The sequence below is a fragment of the Loxodonta africana genome, chromosome 4 (genome assembly GCF_030014295.1).
Source record: "Loxodonta africana isolate mLoxAfr1 chromosome 4, mLoxAfr1.hap2, whole genome shotgun sequence".
In the NCBI taxonomy this organism is placed as follows: domain Eukaryota; kingdom Metazoa; phylum Chordata; class Mammalia; order Proboscidea; family Elephantidae; genus Loxodonta; species Loxodonta africana.
This window is the reverse complement of record NC_087345.1, coordinates 143007241-143022736: the sequence shown is the minus strand read 5'-3', so window position 1 is coordinate 143022736 and position 15496 is coordinate 143007241. Positions and strand designations below refer to the sequence as shown.

The 15496-nt window shown below is 38.6% G+C and overlaps 1 pseudogene; it reads left to right on the top strand.

Annotated features, from left to right (window-relative positions):
• LOC100660196 (prostaglandin-E(2) 9-reductase-like) overlaps positions 1-15496 on the top strand; it is a 68838-nt pseudogene that overhangs the window by 19741 nt on the left and 33601 nt on the right.

The following is a 15496-nucleotide window of genomic DNA, read 5'->3' as shown; positions in this document are numbered from 1 at the left end:
CAATATATGAAATGTTACTAACAATACAGAAGACAAACTTGATAACTGGGAGCTCCTAAAAATCAAACACCTATGCTCATCCAAAGACTTCACCAAAAGCGTAAAAAGATTACCTACAGATTGGGAAAAAGTTTTTAGCTATGACATTTCTGATCAGCTCCTGATCTCTAAAATCTACATGATACTGCAAAAACTCAACCACAAAAAGACAAATAACTCAATTAAAAAATGGGCAAAAGATATGAACAGGCACTTCACTAAAGAAGTCATTCAGGTAGCTAACAGATACGTGAGGAAACGCCCACGGTCATTAGCCATTAGAGAAAGGCAAATCAAAACTACAATGAGATTCCATCTCACTCCAATAAGGCTGGCATTAATCGAAAAAATACAAAATAATAAATGTTGGAGAGGTTGTGGAGAGACTGGTACACTTATACACTGCTAGTGGGAATGTAAAATGGACCACTTTGGAAATCGATTTGGCACTTTTAAAAAAAGCTAGAAATAGAACTACCACATGATCTAGCAATCTCGCTCCTTGGAATATATCCTAGAGAAATAAGAGCCTTTACAAGAACAGATATATACACACCTATGTTCATTGTAACACTGTTTACAATAGCAAAAAGATGGACGCAACCAAGGTGCCCATTAACGGATGAGTGGATAAATAAATGATAGTATATTCACACAATGAAATACTGCCCTTTGATAAAGAACAGTGGTGAGTCTATGAAACATTACATAACGTGGAGGAATCTGGAAGGCATTATGCTGAGTGAAATTAGTCACTCGCAAAATGACAAATATTGTATATGATCACTATTATAAGATCTCGAGAAATAGTTTAAACAAAGAAGAAAATATTTTTTGATGGCTACCAGAGGGCGGAGGGAGGGAGGGAGGGAAGAAGAGGGACGTTCACTAATTAAATAGTAGATAACTATTTTAGGTGAAGGGAAAGGTGACATACAGTATGGGAGAGGTTAGCACAACTGTACTAAACCAAAAGCAAAGAAGTTTCCTGGATAAACTGAACACTTCGAAGGCCAGCGTAGCAGGGGCGGGGTTTTGGGGACCATGGTTTCGGGGGATATCTGAGTCAATTGGCATAATAAAATCTATTAAGAAAACATTCGGCATCCTACTTTGGAGAGTGGCACCTGGGGTCTTCAACACTAGCAAGCAGCCATCTAAGATGCATCAATTGGTCTCAACGCACGTGGAGCAAAGGAGAACGAAGAACACCAAAGACACAAGGTAATTATGAGCCCAAGAGATAGAAGGGGCCATATAAACCAGAGACTACATTAGCCTGAGACCAGAAGAACTAGATGGTGCCGGGCTACAACTGATGACTGCCCTGACAGAGAACACAACAGAGAACCCCTGAGGGGGCAGGAGAGCAGTGGGATGCAGACCCCAAATTCTGGTAAAAAGACCAGACTTAATGGTCTGGCTGAGACTAGAAGGACCCCGGAGGTCATGGTCCCCAGACCCTGTTGGCCGAATACAGGAACCATTTGCAAAGCCAACTCTTTAGATAGGGGCTAGACTGAACAATGGGATAGAAAATGATAATGGTGAAGAATGAGCTTCTTGGATCAAGTAGACATATGAGACTATGTTGGCAACTCCTGTCTGGAGGGGAGATAAGAGGGCAGAGGGTGACAGAAGCTGGCCAAATGGACACGAAAAGAGAGAGTGGAGGGAAGTAGTGAGCTGTCTCATTAGGAGAGCAATCAGGAGCCTATAGCAAGGTGTATATAAATTTTTGTATGAGAGACTGACTTGATTTGTAAACTTTCGCTTAAAGCACAATAAAAATAATAAAAAAAAAAGATTAAAAAAATAATTATAGAAAACTTTGATAGTAACCGTAGGAGAATAAAAAATCACACATAGTCTTACACTCAGATGTAATTGCTGCTAACAGTTTGGGGCCTTGCCTGCCCATTAATACACGTTACTTCACCAGTTAGACATTATTCATACGCATAATACATACTCTGCTTTTCTAATCAATATATTAATATCCTTTCATTTTTAAATTTATCTGAAATACATTATTTATGTGTTCAATTTTTAGTAGTTTCATGATATTTCCTTGTATCAGTGCATCTTAATGGCCCTTGTTGTTGTTGTTGTGTGCCCTCATCCAGTCCTTTCCAACTCATAGCAACTGTATAGGACAGAGAACTGTCCCCATAGGGTTTCCCAGGAGTGTCTGTGGATTCTAGCTGCCAACCAGGGCTCTAGCATTTTCAAATTCATAGCAATATCAGTAGATTCTGATTTTTTTTTTTCATTTGTAAATACTGCAAAGCAAGTTCATAAATTATATACGATATTTGTCTTCATTTTTGGCTGCTTTATGGTACTTTTCCAGAAGCTGTGTAACTGGGTGAAAGGTATAAACCAACTGTGTTTGCATATTGCAAGACGGTGTTGAAAAACTGCTAATTATTTACACTCCAGAAAGCACCATGCCAGACTGCCTTTCTTTGTTGAAGCTTTACCAAGACTGGATATTTTTATTACAGAATAAAGAAAGCAGAAAGAAATATAACTTTGTAGATGGGAAAATTAAAATGATAATTTTTCTTTTAATTTCTGCTTTTGATTCTTTACTGAGAGTCTGCTTTTTGAAAATAGCTCATGAACCATTTGTTTAAATTGTTTGTGTGCATGTGCTTGTACTGGTGTGTGTGTGCGTGTGGTTCAAGGCATTTAAATGTTTCAGATGATGCACGCACAATCAAGAAGGGGCATCACCATCAGCAAAAACAAAAGAGAGTTAGTATATGGAGGTTTCTAGCATTGCTGTGAGTCAGATGCTACTCGAAGACAACGGGTGTTCTTTTTTTTTTTTGGTCTAACAAATGGTCAGTGCTTATTCAATGAATATCTTCTAATAATTTCGGATAATGTGTGGTAGATTCTAAAGAGAAAATTTGTTAATCCAAGATATTAGTGACCTCTTTATGATTATAGAATTATTAAGAATTCTCTTTGAAAAACAAATTAGTCCAGCGGGGACAATTCTATTTGTATTCTATGGAGTGCTGCTTTAACCTTGGCCCCTCGTACACCCCAAGAGGTAAGAGATGACCAGGGCAGTTGGAGTGTTGCCTTCCTGTTGCTCATCATTCTGGGGAAAGTGGCGGTGGGGGGGAGTCTCTGCTTAGTCAGGACAGTGGCAGGAGATGGATCTCAATTCAAAAATCAGTGTGTGAAACTAAATGATGGTCACTTCATCCCTGTCCTGGGATTTGGTACCTATGCACCAGAAGAGGTAAGGATAGGGGTCTTGGAGTTGAAGATTCAAATACAAACAGCCACAGGACAAGTGGGAGCCGACCTGGATTGTCACATCCCTGGCTCCTGGTTGACTCTGGGGGATTCACTGGGGTCTCAGTTTCACCAAGCTACAGATAATCCATGGGCAAAGTGGTAAGGTAGACCGGCTTCATTCAGTGCTTCTGCGTCTGATGTGTGGTCACCTACAGATTATCTGGGCATTGGTTTTTCCTCCTACTTCCATGGACATTACAGCTTGTCAGAAGAGATGAACCTCAGCAGTGAAGCACACTGCCTGCCAGCTGCTTTGCATTGAGACGGTTTGCAATGAGAGGAGTTTCTCTGTATAGTTCTGTAACCCAAGAAACCTTTCTTCCTACCAAGGAGACATGATGCACAGCAACCTTTGAGGTAAAGCATCTTGGAAACGAAGGTGCCTGAGAAATTGCGGGGAAGAATTGCAGTTTTAGTGCTGAGCACCAGACGATAAATGGTGCACCTGGACTGAGCCGAGTTTCCCTGATATTTCTTTCACTGCTGGGAAACTCATCCTGGAAGGAAAGATGACCCCTTTTTAGGGGAAATGCTACAGTCTTAAAAGACCAAGCCTTTAATTCTTGGTCCTTGTTAATGTACCTTAGATTTGAAGCAAATAGGAAGAGTTGGTCCCCTCACAGAAGAAGGAGCAAAAGGGACAAGTCACTAGACTAGAAGCCAGACAGTTTGCATTCCAGATTTGTCTTTCAGACCACTTAGCTTTGTGACAAGGGACTAGGGCTTAACTTTTGGGTCTCATTTTTCTGGTCTGTAATATAGAAGGAAATATAGAAGAAACACTGTGACGGACATGTAACATATTTCCTACTTAGTAGTACAAAGGACGATGAGGGAGAGGGAGGGTTCAAGGATAGCCCTGAGGCTTCAGACTTGGTAACTTCCTCAAGCTTGTACACCTAAGGAAGGAACAGGGCTGAGAGCTGTCAGAGGGCAGTAAGGACTGAGTATCTAGTTCCTGGTGATTAGGTTGAGAAATAAAGCTTCTGTAATACTTAAAAAGACATTAAAAACATTTTGTTTTATTTTTCTTTTCATCCTTTATCAAATACACTCTAAAATCAGTGTCCAATTTTTAGTAGACAAGTTATAATTTTAAATTTGACTGTTATCATGCCCTCCCTAATTTAATTGGCCTTGGCTTTCTGGGCAGACACCTACTTTATTAATCCCTTAAGTCTACAGTTAATTTCTTATGTATGGATCTATATTCCACACTATGCATTTTACACCTACTATTTAGCTCTTTTATACATATTGAGTGGCTGTGTACAGATGGGAAGCCCTGGTGGTGTAGTGGTACAAAAGAATAAATAGTAGACTTCCAGTGATGGAAAATTTCGCTTTCAAGTTTGGCCCTGACTGGCATCTAGAACTCATCATTCTCTTCTTGATAAGGGTGTTTGTGTCTAACTGCTTGCGCAAACAATGAAGTTTAGGCTGAATAGCTGCTGGGAGTCTGGCATTTTGGTATGTGCTAGGCAAAGAGTGCCTGTGTGACCAGCCCCAGTAAAAGCTTGGACGTTGAGTCTCTAATGAACTTCCATCAGACATCATTCCCCACATGTTGCCAAACTTCCATCCTGGAGGAATCAAGTGTAGTCTGTGTGACTCCACTATAAACTCTTGGAAGCTCATGCATGGTTTCCTCTGTACTTCCCCCCTATACCTTGTCCCTTTGCTGGCTTTGCTTCATGTCACTTCCCTCTAATAAATCATACTCCTGAAAACAATCATATGCTGTAAGTTATTTAGCCAATCTCCGACCAAAGAGTGGCCTTGGGGACTTCCAATGCCAGGGAAAAACTATCCCAGTTTCCTTAAACTGAAGGAATTCCTGGGATGCCCACCTTCATTTCTAAAAATAGAAAAGTTCCAAGCAAACTGGTGGATACCTTACATGCAGAACTACTACAAGATCTGAGGGAAGGGTTTATTCTGGTGAAGGTCATTGTTCGTTGCACCAGCTACCTCTCAGTTGAGTAGATACCTGAATACCATTTTCTGTTTCTTCTTAGGTGCCTAAGAGCGAAGCTGAGGAGGCAACTGAATTAGCTATTGATGCTGGGTTTAATCATATTGATTCAGCTTATGTGTATGAAAATGAAGGGGAATTTAGACAAGCCATCTGAAACAAGATTGCTGATGGCATTGTGAAGAGGGAAGACATATTCTACACTTCAAAAGTGATAAGCGTATGATTGTGTGAACATTTATGAAGTGATTGTGTATGGAAATTAGTTATATGATTGACTGAGTGCTTTACTGAACTATCCTTAAATTTTTTTCACACAAATTTATGTACTCAAACTAGCATCAAAAGAGGAGAGCGGTGATGACTTTCTAGTCATTGCTATACTCAAATTTCGTGATTTTAGCATGTTTTCTGGGCCTCATTCTAAAGCATTGTGATTTTATATGGAGACAGAATCACACAGATCCTTGGTCATATTACAGCTTTTCTTATTATCAGTGTGACAAAGCATAATTTCTTAACATTCTGAATCTCAGGACTCAATACTGATATTATATATACAATATAAGAGAGCTATTTGAATATTAAACAAGATACAGCTGATATTCTTGATTTGTGTCCGGCACATATTAATGAGTTCAAAATATTTTTTCCTTCAGTAAACTACATGAAAGAGATATTAATTCTTCTTTTATAGGGTTGAACTGGAGATAGAATTGGACAACATTTGTGAAAGTGTTTTGCATACTTTATTAAACATAATTCAGATGATGGGCATAATTATTATTTGATAATGATTTTTATCTCTCTAGTTATTTCCTTCTATTTTTCAGTAGATGTATATTGAATGTACTCAATATACTTTAATAATAGCCTTTAAGTGAGTAGGTCAGATAAGAAGAATATCTAAAAAGAAAGGGAATTTTTACCCCTGTGGTCATCTAGTTTTTAACCAATAGAAAAATATCTAAATATTAGGAGAAGCAAGACAATAACTTTCTACAAGTTGAGCACTAAAGTCCTTGCAAAGTAGATGGAGGCCACCTCTTTGTCTGTTACCTGAAATGGGGCCCCCCCAGCACAGCTATTTTTCAGTGTTCTCCACTGTATTCAATCCATACAAGTAATTCCAATACTTTAAGCTAGTTTAATAGGGCAGGGTTTCTATCTCTTTTAGGTATACTCATCATATTTTTCTATTACATTTCAAAATGCACCCTATATATTTTAAAATATCACAATAAATGACCAACAGTCAAAAAAAACTTAAATATTATATTTATTCCTACTGATTACAGTCCAGGAATGACCTAAGTTTAGCTTATGTTGGCAAACAAATTTTAGCTTTGAATTTGATAAACAAGTAACAATTCCCATGTCATCTGTTTCTATATTTCTCCATTATATGGCCTAAAACATTAATCAAACAAAACTCCCTTCTTGCTCTGCAGCTTTGGGCCACTTTCCTTCGGCCAGAATTGGTTCAATCAGTCTTGGAAAAGTCACTGAAAAAACTTTAGCTGGACTATGTTGATCTCTACATTATTCATTCCCCAATGGCTCTGAAGGTTAGAAATTTGTATAATTAAACCTATTTCACTTCCACTGTCAGTATGAACATCATCTTGCATGGATGGTTGAATTATGTTTTTGTTTGGAAGGCATATGGATTATTATACTGGGGAAGAACCTAAAATAGTAATTCCTGATTCTACATTGACCCCATTTGGTTCATGTGCCTACCTTTGGACCGTTGTGTATTTAGAGGGATAAGGAACTCTGATTACAGAGTTATAGCTCAGTCTGGCTTTATACTGCAATCCATTGTTATGAAGATTAAAGGCATGTGACTTATTGCCTTTCCAGGTGAAAGAAAAGAATTTGATAAATATATATATATATATACTGGTCAGACAAAAGTAATATAAGTCAAACACGCTGTTGTGTTCTGTGCTGTCAGTTTCTACCATAGAGACCCTGTGTACAACAGAACGAAACACTGTCCCATCCTGTGCCATCCTCACAATCATTTATATGGTTGGCACTATTGTTACAACCATTGTCAGTCCATCTCATTGAGGATCTTCCTCTTTTCCACTGACCCTCTACTTTACCAAGCATGATGTCCTTCTCCAGAGACTGATCCCTCCTGATAACATGTCCAAAGTATGTGATACGTAGTCTCGTCATCCTTGCTTCTAATGAGCATTCTGGTATTACTTCTTCCAAGACAGATATGTTCGTTCTTTTGGCAGTCCATGGTATATTAGATATTCTTTGCCAATACCACAATTCAAAGGCATCAATTCTTTAGTCTTCCTTATTCATTGTCCAGCTTTATCATGCATATGAGGCTATTGAAAACACCACAGTTTGGGTCAGGCGCACCTTAGTCTTCAAGGTGACATCTTGGCTTTTCAACACTTTAGAAGGGTCTTTTGCAGCAGATACGCCCAACGCAATGTCTTTTGATTTCTTGACTGCTGGCATTGATTGTGAATCCAAGTAAAATGAAATTCTTGACAACTCCAATATTTTCACCTTTCATCATGATGTTGCTTATTGGTCCAGTTGTGAAGATTTTTGTTTTCTTTATGTTGAGGTGTAATCCATGCTGAAGGCTATGGTCTTCGATCTTCATCAGTAAGTACTTCAAGTCCTCTTGAAGTATGTGGGTTATTAATATGTCTTCCTCCAGTCCTGATGCTCTGTTCTTCTTCATACAGTCCAGCTTCTCATATTATTTGCTCACAATACAGATGGAGTAAGTATGGTGGAAGGATATAACCCTGACCCACACCTTTTCTGACTTTAAACCACGCAGTATCCCCTTGTTCTGTTTGAAAGACTGCATCTTGACCTGTGTATAGGTTCCTTATGCGTACAATTAAGTGTTCCTGGAATTTTGATTCTTTGTAATGTTATCCATACTTTCTTATGATCCACACAGTCAAATGCCTTTGCATAGTCAATAAAACACGGATAAACATCTTTTTGGCTTTCTCTGCTTTCAGCCAGGATCCATCTGATATCAGTAATCATATCTCTTGTTCCATGTCCTTTTCTGAGTCTGGGTTGAATTTCTGGCTGTTCCCTGTCAGTGTACTGCTGCAGCTACTTTTGAATGATCTTCTGCAAAATTTTACTTAAGTGTGATATTGAAGATATTGTTCGATAATTTACACATTCGATTGGATCATCTTTCTTTGAAATAGGCATAAATGTGAATCTCTTCCAGTCAGTTGGCCAGATAGGTGTCTTCCAAATTTCTTGGCAAAGATGAGTGAGCACTTCCAGGGCTTCAACCATTTGCTGAAATATCTCAATTGGTATTCCATCAATTCCTAAAGCCTTATTTTTTACTAATGCCTTCCGTACAGCTTGGACCTCTTCCTTCAGTACCAAGGGTTCCTGATCATATGCTACCTCCTGAAATGGTTGAGTGTCGACCAATTCTTTTTGGTATAGTGACTTTGTGTATTCCTTCCATCTTCTTTTAGTGCTTCCATAAACCAAGAGGAAAAAAGAAAAACCCGTTGCTGTCGAGTTGATTCCAACTCGTAGTGACCCTATAGGACAGAGTACAACTGCCGCATAGGGTTTCCAAGGAGTGCCTGGTGGATTCAAACTGCCACCCTTTTGATTAGCATCCATAGGTCTTAACCACTACACTACTGGGGTTTCCATTGTCCCCATAGAATCCTTCAGTATTCAAACTCGGGCCTTGAATTTTTTCTTCAGTTCTCTCAGCTTGAGAAATGCCAAGGGTGTTCTTCCCTTTCGGTTTTCTATCTCCAGATTTTTGCACACGTCACTATAATATTTTGCTTTGTCTTCTTGAGCCACCCTTTGAAATCTTCTGTTCAGCTCTTTTGCTTCATCATTTCCTCCTTTCGCTTAAAATACCGGATGTTCAAGACAACTTTCAGAGTCTCTTCTGACACTTATTCTGGTATTTTCTTTCTTTCCTGTCTTTTTTATGACTTTTGCTTTCTCCATGTATGATGTCCCTTCAGGTCATTCCACAACTCATCTGATCTTCAGTAATTAGTATTCAACCTGTCAAATCTGTTCTTAAGATGGTCTCTAAATTCAGGTGGGATATACTCAAGGTTGTACTTTGATTTTCGTGAACTTGTTTTAATTTTCTTCAGATTCAGCTTGGACTTGCATAGGAGCAATTGATGGTCTGTTCCACAGTCAGCCCCTGGCCTTGTTTTGACTGATGATATTGAGCTTTTCCATCATCTCTTTCCACAAAACACTCTGCAAGTATTAGCACCTGAAGAGTTGTTCCACCTACCTTATGGAGCCTTAGTGTCCCAGCTCTAGATGTACCTCAAAGCATGGCTAAGGGTACAGACAGTATTTTGTGACATCACTGTAATGACTGCTTTTATTTCAGCTCAGGGAGGAGATGCTATCAAAAGATGAACATGGAAAAGTAATGTTTGACACAGTGGATCTCTGTGCCACATGGGCGGTGAGTGCTTCGAGGAGACAGCAAAGATGAGAAAGCTAGGAGAGGGTAAACCTGGTTCACATCTTGCTCATGTGTGAACCTCCAAAAGTCAATAGGTGGCCCTTGACCTCAATTTTCTCAACTTTCAAGTAAGAAATTTCTACAAATTATGTCAAAGTTCTGTTGGAGTTCTTGAGTTCTACTTGTTCCTTAAATAGCATTTTCCTGGTCATACTAGAATGGAACCTATATTCTGAAAGGAACCTGACCCAATCCTAAGGTTACTGGCACAGTAAGCCAGTAAAGCTACTCTTAGAGGATGAAAAGAGAAAAATTTTCGAGCTTATCTAGTAAAACCCCCACTGCCGACAAGTAGGATACAGGAAATTGAATAACAAATTTAAAGTTTATTTATATAACCATTTCTATTAATCATGTATTCCCAAAACTGATTGGACCAAATTTCAGAAAAGTGTAGATATTTGGAACATCAAGTACAGTCCTATCTCCACCCTAAAGCTCTCGTAGAAAGGACAGTAAGGTATTTATAAATTTTATGGCCTTTTTCATAGGCTTTGAGGAACCGAAATTTAATTTTTCTAAAATATCTTATTCTGTTTAATAAATATGAATACTGGATTATCTATTACTCTAACTAGGTAGCAGTGTCATGTCTGGCACAGACTTTCATTAATAAGCTTAATCTACCAGAACAACGTGTGATGTTAACTCAGTAACTTCCAATACCTTACCTTCCCCCTAGTGTGCCATGCAATGCGTCTGACAAGTGAAACTCTTCACCTATCATGGCAGGAGATTAGAGAGATATTTCCCATAAGTTTCCTCACTGGTCTGACTACCTGCCTGATGCCTGACAGGGAATTTGGTGTGTTGTGTGATGAATTAATTTATGTCTTACCGCTTCTCAACCTATTTCCTTTTGGAATCCAGCTGATGACATTCTGACAACCTTGCTGTATTTTATTTACCTTATATTGACTTGGGAATCCTGGTGGCGTAGTGGTTAAGAGTTCACCTGCTAACCAAAAAGCTGGCAGTTCAAATCCACCATGCACCCCTTGGAAACCCTATGGGGCAGTTCTACTCTGTCCTATAGGGTTGCTATGAGTTGGAATTGACTCGATGGCAATGGGTTTGGTTTTTGGTTTTTTTATATGGACTAAGGATTGTGATATTCATTTATTAATAAAAAATTTATGAAGAAACTTTTGTGGGGGGAGGGCAGGGGCATAGTAAAAAAAAGTACCTGCCCTCAGAGATCATATGTCTAAGTGAAAGGAGACGAAAAATAGGTAACCACAAAAAAAAAAAAATAAAAAAGTAAAAAGCTAACTATATAATTTGTCGATGGTGATAAGTCCATGGGAAAAAATTAAGCAGCTATGGTGAGAGGGGTGGGGAATGTTGTGGGGGAAGTGTGTGGGTGTTGGTATTTATGTAGTAAAGGCTTCTAAAGAACTTTCATTGATATGAGGACAGTTGAACCCAAATCTGTAGTAAGAAGTGACTTATGGGATTTCTAGGGGAAGAGTATCTGGACAGAGAGGACAGCAAGTGAAAACCCCTTCATACGATATAGTGCTTTTGTGTCCAAGGAACACCAGAGTCTCTCATAAAGCTGGAGGAGAGTGAGAAAAGATGAGTTCAGAAGGCAAACGGATGTCAGATTATGGCAAGCCTTATATGAATGACATTGGCTTTGACTCAGTGCAACCTTGAAAGCCATTAGAAGAGTTTTATCTGATTTACTTTATAAACGCATCACTCTATATTTGCACTAATATGTGAGATGCTTGCCATATATAAGTATTTTAATTTAAATTAATTAAAAATCAATAAAACTTAAAATTCAGTTCCTCAGTCACATAATTCAATAGCTCTATAGTAACATGTGGCTAGTGGGTACCCTATGGTACAGTGTGCTGTTATCATTAGGCACTATAGAGTTGGTTCTCACTCATAATGACCTTATGTACAACAGAACAGAACACTACCTGGTCCCGAGCCATCTTCACAATTTTTCTTTGTTTGAGCCCATTGTTACAGCCACCATGTCAGTCCATCTCGTTGAGGGTCTTCTTTTTCACAGACTCTTTACCAAGTGTGATGTCCTTCTCCAGGGACTGGTTCCTCCTGATAACATATCACCAAAGAACATGAGACAAAGTCTCACCATCCTCACTTCTAAGGAACATTTTGGCTAAACTTCTGTACAGTATAGACATGCACTATTTATATCATCACAGGAAGCTCTACTGGATAGCATGTACCCAAATGCTGTGTGCATGCTGAACTGGGGGGATTAAGAGCAGAATCAGAAAAGCCAGAGAGTAAGTTTATAAAATAATTCCGATGAGAAATGTTGGGATAAAACTGTAAAGGTTGTAAGATCTATTCTGGATCTATTCGAAAGCAAAGATGACATGATACTCTGGTGGACTGAAGGAGGTATGTGAAACAAAGAGAGCACTAGTTTGAGTCTGAGGTCCTTGTCCTAAAAAAATTACTGGTGGTGTTCGCTTTGAATGAAACAAAGACTGCAGGAGAAAAGGGGTGGGAGGGAGACCAGAAGCTCAGTCTTTGACATGTTGACTTTACAATGCCTAATCAGACATTTACAGGGATGACGAGTAAGCAGTTGAATCTGGGAGTCTATTGATATATAGGTAATGGGGTAAGTCTAGGATATAGATATCAATTTGTGAGACTTAGTAATGTAGATAGTATTTAAAGTCATAAATATAAACAGATCATTAGGGAGTGAGATGAGATAAAGAAGCAATGAGGTCTAAGGACTGAGCCCTGGAACTCTTAAATATTAGCAACCAGGCAGATGATGGGATTCTTGCAAGAGGAGCAGCCTGGGAAGGAAGAAGAGACTCAAGAGAGATCAGTATTTAAAAGCCACATGAGAAAAATTTTCTCAAGGGAAAAGTTAATCAACTCTGTCTAAGTCTGCTGCTGAGCCAAAGGAAATATACCCAGTTGGCTTTAGAAATTCATGACCCTGACTAGGGGTGTTTTGATGGATTAGCCTGGAGGGGAGCCTTACTGGAGTACGACACAGAGAAGAAGAAGAGAAAATTGAGGAGAGTATACGATACTGTCTCTTATTTTCCTAAGTATGAAATACTAATTTTATTTTTGTTGTCATCATCTTCTTCCAATTTTCTCTGTATAACTTTTGCACTTCATGATAATCAATGCCAGCCAGTTTCGTGGTCATTTCTAGAAAGTGATTTCTATTAATGGGGTTCTATCTCACATTTGTTCTATGGCCAAATCACACAAATTCTTCCTCACAACACCTTCCTCCCCAGGCCTTGGAGAAGTGTAAGGATGCAGGGTTGGCCAAGTCCATTGGAATGTCCAACTTCAACCGCAGGCAGCTAGAGATGATCCTGAACAAGCCAGGGCTCAAGTACAAGCCTGTCTGCAACCAGGTGAGCCTCCTCTGCCCACCAGGGCTTCCTCTGCTTTCTGTTCTTTACATCCTTTTATCTATAATTATGTCTGATATCCTCTCCTCCTGTTCTTCTCACCTTTTTGAACCAGAAGTTTCAATAGAGTAGAACCTCTGTCTAGTAGAGCATTGATAGGATCAGACAGGTGTAAAGGGTTTGTGTGGTTTGGATGCCTGAATTCTTTTTCTTAATATGTCTATTTTCAGAGGTTCTTAACCTATAAAGCACACACACACACACAAACGATAACCAGAAACTATTAAAGTCCTCTGGGTTAAAGGGATGAAGTTACTAGTTTACACTGATGGTAAGACAGAGGAAATCAACTCTAAGGAACATTTAGCAATATGATGGGGTAGAGCTAGGAACTGACTAAATCTTGGTCTTGTTCTCCTTGACTTCCATTTTTCTGTTTTTCCAGACACTTGCCACATACATACCTGTCTTTGCTATCTAGTGCTGCTGTAACAGAAATACCACAACTGGGTAGTCATAAAGAACAGAAATTTACTTTCTCACAGTTCAGGAGGCTAGAAGTTGAAATTCAGAGCATGCCTCTAGGGGCAAGCCTTCCCTGTCTATTTCAGCTTCTAGTATCTGCTGTAATTCTTGATGTTCCTGGCCCTGCAGATGCATCTGTCTCTGTTATCTGCCTTTGTCTTCCCTCTTGGTGTGTCTGTGCCTATTTTGACCTTTTGTAACACAGAAATGATTATGTTTAGGATCCACCCTATACTGCAAGAGTCTCATTAACATAATAAATGGAAACCCCAATTTTCTAAACAAGACCATATTTATAAGTACAACCTTTAGGTTTCCAACACATATTTTGGGGGGACACAATTCAATCCGTAACAAGACCTCAGCATACATCTCAAAGGATGAAAATATTCACTTGGACACTCACATTTCATTACTATTTCTAAGCAGATTGATGGTAATTTTCTAGTATAAAATATCCACTCAATATTCAAATTTCCCCATTTTTTTCTAAAAATCTTATACATTATTTGTTTTAATTGGGGTCCAATAATATCTCACATATTACTTTTCATTATTTTTCTCAAGCTTTTTTAATCTGCAACAGTCTCTCAGCTCTTTTGTATCCCATAATATCCAAAAGGGGTTATTATCAAATATTCTGGATTTACCAGATTATTGCCTTGTGATATTAGGTAACTTGCTTCTCCAGTCCCAGTTTCTGTAAACTAGAAGTTAGAGCTGAAGACTTAATTAGGTTCAAGTTAGATGTTTTTGGCAATAAAATCTCATAAGGTGTTGTGTCCTTCAAATTGCTACCTACTAGGAAGGACTTGGAAACCCTTGTGGCATAGTGGTTAAGAGCTATGGCTGCTAACTAAGAGGTCGGCAGTTCGAATCCACCAGGCACTCCTTGGAAACACTATGGAGCTATTCTACTCTATCCTCTAGGGCCGCTATGAGTTGGAATGGACTCGACAGCAACAGGTTCGGTTTTAGTTTTAGGAAGCATGTGTTGGCAGATGGTCCCACTATTAGTGATGTTAGATTTCATCACTTGATTAAGAATGTGGTAGCCAGATCTCTTCTTTGTAAACATATGTTTTCCTTTTGAAATTAGCTAATAATATGCTGGTTGATAATTTGACAACAAAGAAAATCACCTTCCCAACAAATTTACACTTAATGGTGTAGTGTCCATTGAGGATTTTTGCCTAAATCAGTTATTTTGATTAGATCTATAAATAATGATTTTCTATTTTTCTCATTCTTTGCGCTTTCTTACCTGATATTTTTCTATAAAACAAGAATATTTTCTATCAACTCAGATAAACTACAATTATTTCTATAGGATACAGTAAATATGTAATTCTTACCCTTTAATTATCGATATTCATAGAAAGCAATTACTCTGGTAATCTTCTTCAGTAGGAACAAATTGTTCTCAGTCTCTTTCTTTCTCTTGCTCTCACTCTCACTCTTTTTCTCTCTCTTTCTCTACCTTTCTGTCTGTCTGCCGTTCATATGAATTTAGAGATTTTCTTTTTTTATTCAGTGTATTAGAAATTACTTTATTCTTTATTCCTCTTGATGCTCAAACCTACCCACCAAAGTTTTTTCCTTTGTCCTTCGAACATGCACTTGTAAGTCTTTGAGTACTTTCATGCTTCTGGCACAATTTGATGTCCACAGCTAAGAAATTCTTTCCTCATTCAGATCCATTATTACCCTTCTCTC